The sequence below is a fragment of the Osmia lignaria genome, unplaced genomic scaffold (assembly GCF_051020975.1).
Source record: "Osmia lignaria lignaria isolate PbOS001 unplaced genomic scaffold, iyOsmLign1 scaffold0006, whole genome shotgun sequence".
Classification (NCBI taxonomy): domain Eukaryota; kingdom Metazoa; phylum Arthropoda; class Insecta; order Hymenoptera; family Megachilidae; genus Osmia; species Osmia lignaria.
In genome coordinates this window covers 4,037,433-4,051,665 of record NW_027478163.1, presented here as the reverse complement: position 1 = coordinate 4,051,665, position 14,233 = coordinate 4,037,433, and positions in this window count along the sequence as shown.

Genomic DNA, 14,233 nt, shown 5'->3' with positions numbered 1-14,233 from the left:
TCTTCTTGTTGTTCTTCTTCTGCACAGCTAAGCTGGAAGTGGCATTTGCGGCTCGCAATAGTGCAGAGTTATCTCAAACAAAAGGGCCACGGTGTTTCTGTATCTCTATTATGTTGGTGCGGCTTCGGAACTTTTAAATATCTTGATATATCTCGAGAACTACGCATCTGATCAAAAAACATCATAGAACATAAGAAGTAGGAAACTTAATTCTGTACAAAAAAGGTCTGTTAACATTTTGCCATAGCTCTCTTCGTTTCCGAGATGTTTGCAGATTTATCTCAAGGGAAGGGGCCTGACGGACATATTTCGAGATATTTCTTCTTCTTGTTGTTCTTCTTCTGCACAGCTAAGCTGGAAGTGGCATTTACAGCTCGCAATAGTGCAGAGTTATCTGAGAGAAAGGGGCCACGGTGTTTCTGTATCTCTATTATGTTGGTGCGGCTTCGGAACTTTTAAATATCTTGATATATCTCGAGAACTACGCATCTGATCAAAAAATATCATAGAACATAAAAAGTAGGAAACTTAATTCTCTACAAAAAACGTCTCTTAACATTTTGCCATAGCTCGCTTCGTTTCGGAGATATTTGCAGATTCAGCTCAAAGGAACTGGCCTGACGGACATATTTCGAGATATTTCTTCTTCTTGTTGTTCTTCCTCTGCACAGCTAAGCTGGAAGTGGCATTTGCAGCTCGCAATAGTGCAGAGTTATCTCAAAGAAAGGGGCCCCGGTGTTTCTGTATCTCTATTATGTTGGTGCGGCTTCGGAACTTTTAAATATCTTGATATATCTCGAGAACTACGCATCTGATCAAAAAATATCATAGAACATAAAAAGTAGGAAACTTAATTCTCTACAAAAAAGGTCTCTTAACATTTTGCCATAGCTCGCTTCGTTTCCGAGATATGTGCAGATTTATCTCAAGGGAAGGGGCCTGACGGACATATTTCAAGATATTTCTTCTTCTTGTTGTTCTTCTTCTGCACAGCTAAGCTGGAAGTGGCATTTGCGGATCGCACTGGTGCAGAGTTATCTCAACGAAAGGGGCCACGGTGTTTCTGTATCTCTATTATGTTGGTGCGGCTTCGGAACTTTTAAATATCTCGATATATCTCGAAAACTACGCTTCTGATCAAAAAATATCATAGAACATAAAAAGTAGGAAACTTAATTCTCTACAAAAAAGGTCTCTTAACATATTGCCATAGCTCGCTTCGTTTCCGAGATATTTGCAGATTTATCTCAAGGGAAGGGGCCTGACGGACATATTTCGAGATATTTCTTCTTCTTGTTGTTCTTCTTCTGCACAGCTAAGCTGGAAGTGGCATTTGCGGCTCGCACTAGTGCAGAGTTATCTCAAAGAAAGGGGCCACGGTGTTTCTGTATCTCTATTATGTTGGTGCGGGTTCGGAACTTTTAAATATCTCGATATATCTCGAAAACTACGCTTCTGATCAAAAAATATCATACAACATAAAAAGTAGGAAACTTAATTCTCTACAAAAAAGGTCTCTTAACATTTTGCCATAGCTCGCTTCGTTTCCGAGATATTTGCAGGTTTATCTCAAGGGAAGGGGCCTGACGGACATATTTCGAGATATTTCTTCTTCTTGTTGTTCTTCTTCTGCACAGCTAAGCTGGAAGTGGCATTTGCGGCTCGCACTAGTGCAGAGTTATCTCAAAGAAAGGGGCCACGGTGTTTCTGTATCTCTATTATGTTGGTGCGGCTTCGGAACTTTTAAATATCTCGATATATCTCGAAAACTACGCTTCTGATCAAAAAATGTGATAGAACATAAATTGTAGGAAACATAATTCTCTACAAAAAACGTCTCTTAACATTTTGCCATAGCTCGCTTCGTTTCCGAGATATTTGCAGATTCAGCTCAAAGGAACTGGCCTGACGGACATATTTCGAGATATTTCTTCTTCTTGTTGTTCTTCTTCTGCACAGCTAAGCTGGAAGTGGCATTTGCGGCTCGCACTAGTGCAGAGTTATCTCAAAGAAAGGGGCCACGGTGTTTCTGTATCCCTATTATGTTGGTGCGGCTTCGGAACTTTTAAATATCTCGATATATCTCGAGAACTGCGCATCTGATCAAAAAATATCATAGAAGATAAAAAGTAGGAAACTTAATTCTCTACAAAAAAGGTCTCTTAACATTTTGCCATAGCTCGCTTCGTTTCCGAGATATTTGCAGATTTATCTCAAGGGAAGGGGCCTGACGGACATATTTCGAGATATTTCTTCTTCTTGTTGTTCTTCTTCTGCACAGCTAAGCTGGAAGTGGCATTTGCGGCTCGCACTAGTGCAGAGTTATCTCAAAGAAAGGGGCCACGGTGTTTCTGTATCCCTATTATGTTGGTGCGGCTTCGGAACTTTTAAATATCTCGATATATCTCGAAAACTACGCTTCTGATCAAAAAATATCATAGAACATAAATTGTAGGAAACATAATTCTCTACAAAAAACGTCTCTCAACATTTTGCCATAGCTCGCTTCGTTTCCGAGATATTTGCAGATTCAGCTCAAAGGAACTGGCCTGACGGACATATTTCGAGATATTTCTTCTTCTTGTTGTTCTTCTTCTGCACAGCTAAGCTGGAAGTGGCATTTACAGCTCGCAATAGTGCAGAGTTATCTCAAAGAAAGGGGCCACGGTGTTTCTGTATCTCTATTATGTTGGTGCGGCTTCGGAACTTTTGAATATCTTGATATATCTCGAGAACTACGCATCTGATCCAAAAATATCATAGAACATAAATAGTAGGAAACTTAATTCTCAACAAAAAAGGTCTCTCAACATTTTGCCATAGCTCGCTTCGTTTCCGAGATATTTGCAGATTTATCTCAAGGGAAGGGGCCTGACGGACATATTTCGAGATATTTCTTCTTCTTGTTGTTCTTCTTCTGCACAGCTAAGCTGGAAGTGGCATTTGCGGCTCGCACTAGTGCAGAGTTATCTCAAAGAAAGGGGCCACGGTGTTTCTGTACCTCTATTATGTTGGTGCAGCTTCGGAACTTTTAAATATCTTGATATATCTCGAGAACTACGCATCTGATCAAAAAATATCATAGAACATAAAAAGTAGGAAACCTAATTTTCTACAAAAAAGGTCTCTTAACATTTTGCAATAGCTCGCTTCGTTTCCGAGATATTTGCAGATTTATCTCAAGGGAAGGGGCCTGACGGACATATTTCGAGATATTTCTTCTTCTTGTTGTTCTTCTTCTGCACAGCTAAGCTGGAAGTGGCATTTGCGGCTCGCACTAGTGCAGAGTTATCTCAAAGAAAGGGGCCACGGTGTTTCTGTATCCCTATTATGTTGGTGCGGCTTCGGAACTTTTAAATATCTCGATATATCTCGAGAACTACGCTTCTGATCAAAAAATATCATAGAACATAAATTGTAGGAAACATAATTCTCTACAAAAAACGTCTCTTAACATTTTGCCATAGCTCGCTTCGTTTCCGAGATATTTGCAGATTCAGCTCAAAGGAACTGGCCTGACGGACATATTTCGAGATATTTCTTCTTCTTGTTGTTCTTCCTCTGCACAGCTAAGCTGGAAGTGGCATTTGCAGCTCGCAATAGTGCAGAGTTATCTCAAAGAAAGGGGCCACGGTGTTTCTGTATCTCTATTATGTTGGTGCGGGTTCGGAACTTTTAAATATCTTGATATATCTCGAGAACTACGCATCTGATCAAAAAATATCATAGAAGATAAAAAGTAGGAAACTTAATTCTCTACAAAAAAGGTCTCTTAACATTTTGCCATAGCTCGCTTCGTTTCCGAGATATTTGCAGATCCAGCTCAAAGGAACTGGCCTGACGGACATATTTCGAGATATTTCTTCTTCTTGTTGTTCTTCTTCTGCACAGCTAAGCTGGAAGTGGCATTTGCAGCTCGCAATAGTGCAGAGTTATCTCAAAGAAAGGGGCCACGGTGTTTCTGTATCTCTATTATGTTGGTGCGGCTTCGGAACTTTTAAATATCTTGATATATCTCGAGAACTACGCATCTGATCAAAAAATATCATAGAACATAAAAAGTAGGAAACTTAATTCTCTACAAAAAACGTCTCTTAACATTTTGCCATAGCTCGCTTCGTTTCGGAGATATTTGCAGATTCAGCTCAAAGGAACTGGCCTGACGGACATATTTCGAGATATTTCTTCTTCTTGTTGTTCTTCTTCTGCACAGCTAAGCTGGAAGTGGCATTTACAGCTCGCAATAGTGCAGAGTTATCTGAGAGAAAGGGGCCACGGTGTTTCTGTATCTCTATTATGTTGGTGCGGCTTCGGAACTTTTAAATATCTTGATATATCTCGAGAACTACGCATCTGATCAAAAAATATCATAGAACATAAAAAGTAGGAAACTTAATTCTCTACAAAAAAGGTCTCTTAACATTTTGCCATAGCTCGCTTCGTTTCCGAGATATTTGCAGATTTATCTCAAGGGAAGGGGCCTGACGGACATATTTCGAGATATTTCTTCTTCTTGTTATTCTTCTTCTGCACAGCTAGGCTAGAAGTGGCATTTGCGGCTCGCACTAGTGCAGAGTTATCTCAAAGAAAGGGGCCACGGTGTTTCTGCATCTCTATTATGTTGGTGCGGCTTCGGAACTTTTAAATATCTCGATATATCTCGAAAACTACGCTTCTGATCAAAAAATATCATACAACATATATTGTAGGAAACATAATTCTCTACAAAAAAGGTCTCTTAACATTTTGCCATAGCTCGCTTCGTTTCCGAGATATTTGCAGATATATCTCAAGGGAAGGGGCCTGACGGACATATTTCGAGATATTTCTTCTTCTTGTTGTTCTTCTTCTGCACAGCTAAGCTGGAAGTGGCATTTGCGGCTCGCACTAGTGCAGAGTGATCTCAAAGAAAGGGGCCACGGTGTTTCTGTATCTCTATTATGTTGGTGCGGCTTCGGAACTTTTAAATATCTCGATACATCTCGAAAACCACGCTTCTGATCAAAAAATATCATAGAACATAAATTGTAGGAAACATAATTCTCTATAAAAAACGTCTCTTAACATTTTGCCATAGCTCGCTTCGTTTCCGAGATATTTGCAGATTCAGCTAAAAGGAACTGGCCTGACGGACATATTTCGAGATATTTCTTCTTCTTGTTGTTCTTCCTCTGTACAGCTAAGCTGGAAGTGGCATTTGCAGCTCGCAATAGTGCAGAGTTATCTCAAAGAAAGGGGCCACGGTGTTTCTGTATCTCTATTATGTTGGTGCGGGTTCGGAACTTTTAAATATCTTGATATATCTCGAGAACTACGCATCTGATCAAAAAATATCATAGAACATAAAAAGTAGGAAACTTAATTCTCTACAAAAAAGGTCTCTTAACATTTTGCCATAGCTCGCTTCGTTTCCGAGATATTTGCAGGTTTATCTCAAGGGAAGGGGCCTGACGGACATATTTCGAGATATTTCTTCTTCTTGTTGTTCTTCTTCTGCACAGCTAAGCTGGAAGTGGCATTTGCGGCTCGCAATAGTGCAGAGTTATCTCAAACAAAAGGGCCACGGTGTTTCTGTATCTCTATTATGTTGGTGCGGCTTCGGAACTTTTAAATATCTTGATATATCTCGAGAACTACGCATCTGATCAAAAAACATCATAGAACATAAGAAGTAGGAAACTTAATTCTCTACAAAAAAGGTCTCTTAACATTTTGCCATAGCTCTCTTCGTTTCCGAGATGTTTGCAGATTTATCTCAAGGGAAGGGGCCTGACGGACATATTTCGAGATATTTCTTCTTCTTGTTGTTCTTCTTCTGCACAGCTAAGCTGGAAGTGGCATTTACAGCTCGCAATAGTGCAGAGTTATCTGAGAGAAAGGGGCCACGGTGTTTCTGTATCTCTATTATGTTGGTGCGGCTTCGGAACTTTTAAATATCTTGATATATCTCGAGAACTACGCATCTGATCAAAAAATATCATAGAACATAAAAAGTAGGAAACTTAATTCTCTACAAAAAACGTCTCTTAACATTTTGCCATAGCTCGCTTCGTTTCGGAGATATTTGCAGATTCAGCTCAAAGGAACTGGCCTGACGGACATATTTCGAGATATTTCTTCTTCTTGTTGTTCTTCCTCTGCACAACTAAGCTGGAAGTGGCATTTGCAGCTCGCAATAGTGCAGAGTTATCTCAAAGAAAGGGGCCCCGGTGTTTCTGTATCTCTATTATGTTGGTGCGGCTTCGGAACTTTTAAATATCTTGATATATCTCGAGAACTACGCATCTGATCAAAAAATATCATAGAACATAAAAAGTAGGAAACTTAATTCTCTACAAAAAAGGTCTCTTAACATTTTGCCATAGCTCGCTTCGTTTCCGAGATATGTGCAGATTTATCTCAAGGGAAGGGGCCTGACGGACATATTTCGAGATATTTCTTCTTCTTGTTGTTCTTCTTCTGCACAGCTAAGCTGGAAGTGGCATTTGCGGATCGCACTGGTGCAGAGTTATCTCAACGAAAGGGGCCACGGTGTTTCTGTATCTCTATTATGTTGGTGCGGCTTCGGAACTTTTAAATATCTCGATATATCTCGAAAACTTCGCTTCTGATCAAAAAATATCATAGAACATAAAAAGTAGGAAACTTAATTCTCTACAAAAAAGGTCTCTTAACATTTTGCCATAGCTCGCTTCGTTTCCGAGATATTTGCAGATTTATCTCAAGGGAAGGGGCCTGACGGACATATTTCGAGATATTTCTTCTTCTTGTTGTTCTTCTTCTGCACAGCTAAGCTGGAAGTGGCATTTGCGGCTCGCAATAGTGCAGAGTTATCTCAAACAAAAGGGCCACGGTGTTTCTGTATCTCTATTATGTTGGTGCGGCTTCGGAACTTTTAAATATCTTGATATATCTCGAGAACTACGCATCTGATCAAAAAACATCATAGAACATAAGAAGTAGGAAACTTAATTCTGTACAAAAAAGGTCTGTTAACATTTTGCCATAGCTCTCTTCGTTTCCGAGATGTTTGCAGATTTATCTCAAGGGAAGGGGCCTGACGGACATATTTCGAGATATTTCTTCTTCTTGTTGTTCTTCTTCTGCACAGCTAAGCTGGAAGTGGCATTTACAGCTCGCAATAGTGCAGAGTTATCTGAGAGAAAGGGGCCACGGTGTTTCTGTATCTCTATTATGTTGGTGCGGCTTCGGAACTTTTAAATATCTTGATATATCTCGAGAACTACGCATCTGATCAAAAAATATCATAGAACATAAAAAGTAGGAAACTTAATTCTCTACAAAAAACGTCTCTTAACATTTTGCCATAGCTCGCTTCGTTTCGGAGATATTTGCAGATTCAGCTCAAAGGAACTGGCCTGACGGACATATTTCGAGATATTTCTTCTTCTTGTTGTTCTTCCTCTGCACAGCTAAGCTGGAAGTGGCATTTGCAGCTCGCAATAGTGCAGAGTTATCTCAAAGAAAGGGGCCCCGGTGTTTCTGTATCTCTATTATGTTGGTGCGGCTTCGGAACTTTTAAATATCTTGATATATCTCGAGAACTACGCATCTGATCAAAAAATATCATAGAACATAAAAAGTAGGAAACTTAATTCTCTACAAAAAAGGTCTCTTAACATTTTGCCATAGCTCGCTTCGTTTCCGAGATATGTGCAGATTTATCTCAAGGGAAGGGGCCTGACGGACATATTTCGAGATATTTCTTCTTCTTGTTGTTCTTCTTCTGCACAGCTAAGCTGGAAGTGGCATTTGCGGATCGCACTGGTGCAGAGTTATCTCAACGAAAGGGGCCACGGTGTTTCTGTATCTCTATTATGTTGGTGCGGCTTCGGAACTTTTAAATATCTCGATATATCTCGAAAACTACGCTTCTGATCAAAAAATATCATAGAACATAAAAAGTAGGAAACTTAATTCTCTACAAAAAAGGTCTCTTAACATATTGCCATAGCTCGCTTCGTTTCCGAGATATTTGCAGATTTATCTCAAGGGAAGGGGCCTGACGGACATATTTCGAGATATTTCTTCTTCTTGTTGTTCTTCTTCTGCACAGCTAAGCTGGAAGTGGCATTTGCGGCTCGCACTAGTGCAGAGTTATCTCAAAGAAAGGGGCCACGGTGTTTCTGTATCTCTATTATGTTGGTGCGGGTTCGGAACTTTTAAATATCTCGATATATCTCGAAAACTACGCTTCTGATCAAAAAATATCATACAACATAAAAAGTAGGAAACTTAATTCTCTACAAAAAAGGTCTCTTAACATTTTGCCATAGCTCGCTTCGTTTCCGAGATATTTGCAGGTTTATCTCAAGGGAAGGGGCCTGACGGACATATTTCGAGATATTTCTTCTTCTTGTTGTTCTTCTTCTGCACAGCTAAGCTGGAAGTGGCATTTGCGGCTCGCACTAGTGCAGAGTTATCTCAAAGAAAGGGGCCACGGTGTTTCTGTATCTCTATTATGTTGGTGCGGCTTCGGAACTTTTAAATATCTCGATATATCTCGAAAACTACGCTTCTGATCAAAAAATGTGATAGAACATAAATTGTAGGAAACATAATTCTCTACAAAAAACGTCTCTTAACATTTTGCCATAGCTCGCTTCGTTTCCGAGATATTTGCAGATTCAGCTCAAAGGAACTGGCCTGACGGACATATTTCGAGATATTTCTTCTTCTTGTTGTTCTTCTTCTGCACAGCTAAGCTGGAAGTGGCATTTGCGGCTCGCACTAGTGCAGAGTTATCTCAAAGAAAGGGGCCACGGTGTTTCTGTATCCCTATTATGTTGGTGCGGCTTCGGAACTTTTAAATATCTCGATATATCTCGAGAACTGCGCATCTGATCAAAAAATATCATAGAAGATAAAAAGTAGGAAACTTAATTCTCTACAAAAAAGGTCTCTTAACATTTTGCCATAGCTCGCTTCGTTTCCGAGATATTTGCAGATTTATCTCAAGGGAAGGGGCCTGACGGACATATTTCGAGATATTTCTTCTTCTTGTTGTTCTTCTTCTGCACAGCTAAGCTGGAAGTGGCATTTGCGGCTCGCACTAGTGCAGAGTTATCTCAAAGAAAGGGGCCACGGTGTTTCTGTATCCCTATTATGTTGGTGCGGCTTCGGAACTTTTAAATATCTCGATATATCTCGAAAACTACGCTTCTGATCAAAAAATATCATAGAACATAAATTGTAGGAAACATAATTCTCTACAAAAAACGTCTCTCAACATTTTGCCATAGCTCGCTTCGTTTCCGAGATATTTGCAGATTCAGCTCAAAGGAACTGGCCTGACGGACATATTTCGAGATATTTCTTCTTCTTGTTGTTCTTCTTCTGCACAGCTAAGCTGGAAGTGGCATTTACAGCTCGCAATAGTGCAGAGTTATCTCAAAGAAAGGGGCCACGGTGTTTCTGTATCTCTATTATGTTGGTGCGGCTTCGGAACTTTTGAATATCTTGATATATCTCGAGAACTACGCATCTGATCCAAAAATATCATAGAACATAAATAGTAGGAAACTTAATTCTCAACAAAAAAGGTCTCTCAACATTTTGCCATAGCTCGCTTCGTTTCCGAGATATTTGCAGATTTATCTCAAGGGAAGGGGCCTGACGGACATATTTCGAGATATTTCTTCTTCTTGTTGTTCTTCTTCTGCACAGCTAAGCTGGAAGTGGCATTTGCGGCTCGCACTAGTGCAGAGTTATCTCAAAGAAAGGGGCCACGGTGTTTCTGTACCTCTATTATGTTGGTGCAGCTTCGGAACTTTTAAATATCTTGATATATCTCGAGAACTACGCATCTGATCAAAAAATATCATAGAACATAAAAAGTAGGAAACCTAATTTTCTACAAAAAAGGTCTCTTAACATTTTGCAATAGCTCGCTTCGTTTCCGAGATATTTGCAGATTTATCTCAAGGGAAGGGTCCTGACGGACATATTTCGAGATATTTCTTCTTCTTGTTGTTCTTCTTCTGCACAGCTAAACTGGAAGTGGCATTTCCAGCTCGCAATAGTGCAGAGTTATCCCAAAGAAAGGGGCCACGGTGTTTCTGTATCTCTATTATGTTGGTGCGGCTTCGGAACTTTTAAATATCTTGATATATCTCGAGAACTACGCCTCTGATCGAAAAATATCATAGAACATAAAAAGTTGGAAACTTAATTGTCTACAAAACAGGTCTCTTAACATTTTGCCATAGCTCGCTTCGTTTCCGAGATATTTGCAGATTTATCTCAAGGGAAGGGGACTGACGGACATATTTCGAGATATTTCTTCTTCTTGTTGTTCTTCTTCTGCACAGCTAAGCTGGAAGTGGCATTTGCGGCTCGCTCTAGTGCAGAGTTATCTCAAAGAAGAGGGCCACGGTGTTTCTGTATCTCTATTATGTTGGTGCGGCTTCGGAACTTTTAAATATCTCGATACATCTCGAAAACTACGCTTCTGATCAAAAAATATCATAGAACCTAAATTGTAGGAAACATAATTCTCTACAAAAAAGGTCTCTTAACATTTTGCCATAGCTCGCTTCGTTTCCGAGATATTTGCAGATATATCTCAAGGGAAGGGGCCTGACGGACATATTTCGAGATATTTCTTCTTCTTGTTGTTCTTCTTCTGCACAGCTAAGCTGGAAGTGGCATTTGCGGCTCGCACTAGTGCAGAGTTATCTCAAAGAAAGGGGCCACGGTGTTTCTGTATCTCTATTATGTTGGTGCGGCTTCGGAACTTTTAAATATCTTGATATATCTCAAGAACTACGCATCTGATCAAAAAATATCATAGAACATAAAAAGTAGGAAACTTAATTCTCTACAAAAAAGGTCTCTTAACATTTTGCCATAGCTCGCTTCGTTTCCGAGATATGTGCAGATTTATCTCAAGGGAAGGGGCCTGACGGACATATTTCGAGATATTTCTGCTTCTTGTTGTTCTTCTTCTGCACAGCTAAGCTGGAAGTGGCATTTGCGGCTCGCACTACTGCAGAGTTATCTCAACGAAAGGGGCCACGGTGTTTCTGTATCCCTATTATGTTGGTGCGGCTTCGGAACTTTTAAATATCTTGATATATCTCGAGAACTACGCATCTGATCAAAAAATATCATAGAACATAAAAACTAGGTAACTTAATTGTCTACAAAAAAGGTCTCTTAACACTTTGCCATAGCTCGCTTCGTTTCCGAGATATTTGCAGATTTATCTCAAGGGAAGGGGCCTGACGGACATATTTCGAGATATTTCTTCTTCTTGTTGCTCTTCTTCTGCACAGCGAAGCTGGAAGTGGCATTTGCAGCTCGCAATAGTGCAGAGTTATCTCAAAGAAAGGGGCCACGGTGTTTCTGTATCTCTATTATGTTGGTGCAGCTTCGGAACTTTTAAATATCTTGATATATCTCGAGAACTACGCATCTGATCAAAAAATATCATAGAACATAAAAAGTAGAAAACTTAATTCTCTACAAAAAAGGTCTCTCAACATTTTGCCATAGCTCGCTTCGTTTCCGAGATATATGCAGATTTATCTCAAGGGAAGGGGCCTGACGGACATATTTCGAGATATTTCTTCTTCTTGTTGTTCTTCTTCTGCACAGCTAAACTGGAAGTGGCATTTCCAGCTCGCAATAGTGCAGAGTTATCTGAAAGAAAGGGGCCACGGTGTTTCTGTATCTCTATTATGTTGGTGCGGCTTCGGAACTTTTAAATATCTTGATACATCACGAGAACTACGCTTCTGATCGAAAAATATCATAGAACATAAATTGTAGGAAACATAATTCTCTACAAAAACGGTCTCTTAAGATTTTGCCATAGCTCGTTTCGTTTCCGAGATATTTGCAGATATATCTCAAGGGAAGGGGCCTGACGGACATATTTCGAGATATTTCTTCTTCTTGTTGTTCTTCTTCTGCACAGCTAAACTGGAAGTGGCATTTCCAGCTCGCAATAGTGCAGAGTTATCTGAAAGAAAGGGGCCACGGTGTTTCTGTATCTCTATTATGTTGGTGCGGCTTCGGAACTTTTAAATATCTTGATATATCTCGAGAACTACGCTTCTGATCAAAAAATATCATAGAACATAAATTGTAGGAAACATAATTCTCTACAAAAAAGGTCTCTTAAGATTTTGCCATAGCTCGTTTCGTTTCCGAGATATTTGCAGATATATCTCAAGGAAAGGGGCCTGACGGACATATTTCGAGATATTTCTTCTTCTTGTTGTTCTTCTTCTGCACAGCTAAACTGGAAGTGGCATTTCCAGCTCGCAATAGTGCAGAGTTATCTCAAAGAATGGGGCCACGGTGTTTCTGTATCTCTATTATGTTGGTGCGGCTTCGGAACTTTCAAATATCTTGATATATCTCGAGAACTACGCATCTGATCAAAAAATATCATAGAACCTAAAAAGTAGGCAACTTAATTCTCTACAAAAAAGGTCTCTTAACATTTTGCCATAGCTCGCTTCGTTTCCGAGATATGTGCAGATTTATCGCAAGGGACGGGGCCTGACGGACATATTTCGAAATATTTCTTCTTCTTGTTGTTCTTCTTCTGCACAGCTAAACTGGAAGTGGCATTTCCAGCTCGCAATAGTGCAGAGTTATCTGAAAGAAAGGGGCCACGGTGTTTCTGTATCTCTATTATGTTGGTGCGGCTTCGGAACTTTTAAATATCTTGATATATCTCGAGAACTACGCTTCTGATCAAAAAATATCATAGAACATAAATTGTAGGAAACATAATTCTCTACAAAAAAGGTCTCTTAAGATTTTGCCATAGCTCGTTTCATTTCCGAGATATTTGCAGATATATCTCAAGGGAAGGGGCCTGACGGACATATTTCGAGATATTTCTTCTTCTTGTTGTTCTTCTTCTGCACAGCTAAACTGGAAGTGGCATTTCCAGCTCCCAATAGTGCAGAGTTATCTCAAAGAATGGGGCCACGGTGTTTCTGTATCTCTATTATGTTGGTGCGGCTTCGGAACTTTTAAATATCTTGATATATCTCGAGAACTACGCATCTGATCAAAAAATATCATAGAACATAAAAAGTAGGTAACTTAATTCTCTACAAAAAAGGTCTCTTAACATTTTGCCATAGCTCGCTTCGTTTCCGAGATATGTGCAGATTTATCGCAAGGGAAGGGGCCTGACGGACATATTTCGAGATATTTCTTCTTCTTGTTGTTCTTCTTCTGCACAGCTAAGCTGGAAGTGGCATTTGCGGCTCGCACTAGTGCAGAGTTATCTCAAAGAAAGGGGCCACGGTGTTTCTGTATCCCTATTATGTTGGTGCGGCTTCGGAACTTTTAAATATCTCGATATATCTCGAAAACTACGCTTCTGATCAAAAAATATCATAGAACATAAATTGTAGGAAACATAATTCTCTACAAAAAACGTCTCTCAACATTTTGCCATAGCTCGCTTCGTTTCCGAGATATTTGCAGATTCAGCTCAAAGGAACTGGCCTGACGGACATATTTCGAGATATTTCTTCTTCTTGTTGTTCTTCTTCTGCACAGCTAAGCTGGAAGTGGCATTTACAGCTCGCAATAGTGCAGAGTTATCTCAAAGAAAGGGGCCACGGTGTTTCTGTATCTCTATTATGTTGGTGCGGCTTCGGAACTTTTGAATATCTTGATATATCTCGAGAACTACGCATCTGATCCAAAAATATCATAGAACATAAATAGTAGGAAACTTAATTCTCAACAAAAAAGGTCTCTCAACATTTTGCCATAGCTCGCTTCGTTTCCGAGATATTTGCAGATTTATCTCAAGGGAAGGGGCCTGACGGACATATTTCGAGATATTTCTTCTTCTTGTTGTTCTTCTTCTGCACAGCTAAGCTGGAAGTGGCATTTGCGGCTCGCACTAGTGCAGAGTTATCTCAAAGAAAGGGGCCACGGTGTTTCTGTATCTCTATTATGTTGGTGCGGCTTCGGAACTTTTAAATATCTCGATATATCTCGAAAACTACGCTTCTGATCAAAAAATATCATAGAACATAAATTGTAGGAAACATAATTCTCTACAAAAAAGGTCTCTTAACATTTTGCCATAGCTCGCTTCGTTTCCGAGATATTTGCAGATATATCTCAAGGGAAGGGGCCTGACGGACATATTTCGAGATATTTCTTCTTCTTGTTGTTCTTCTTCTGCACAGCTAAGCTGGAAGTGGCATTTACAGCTCGCAATAGTGCA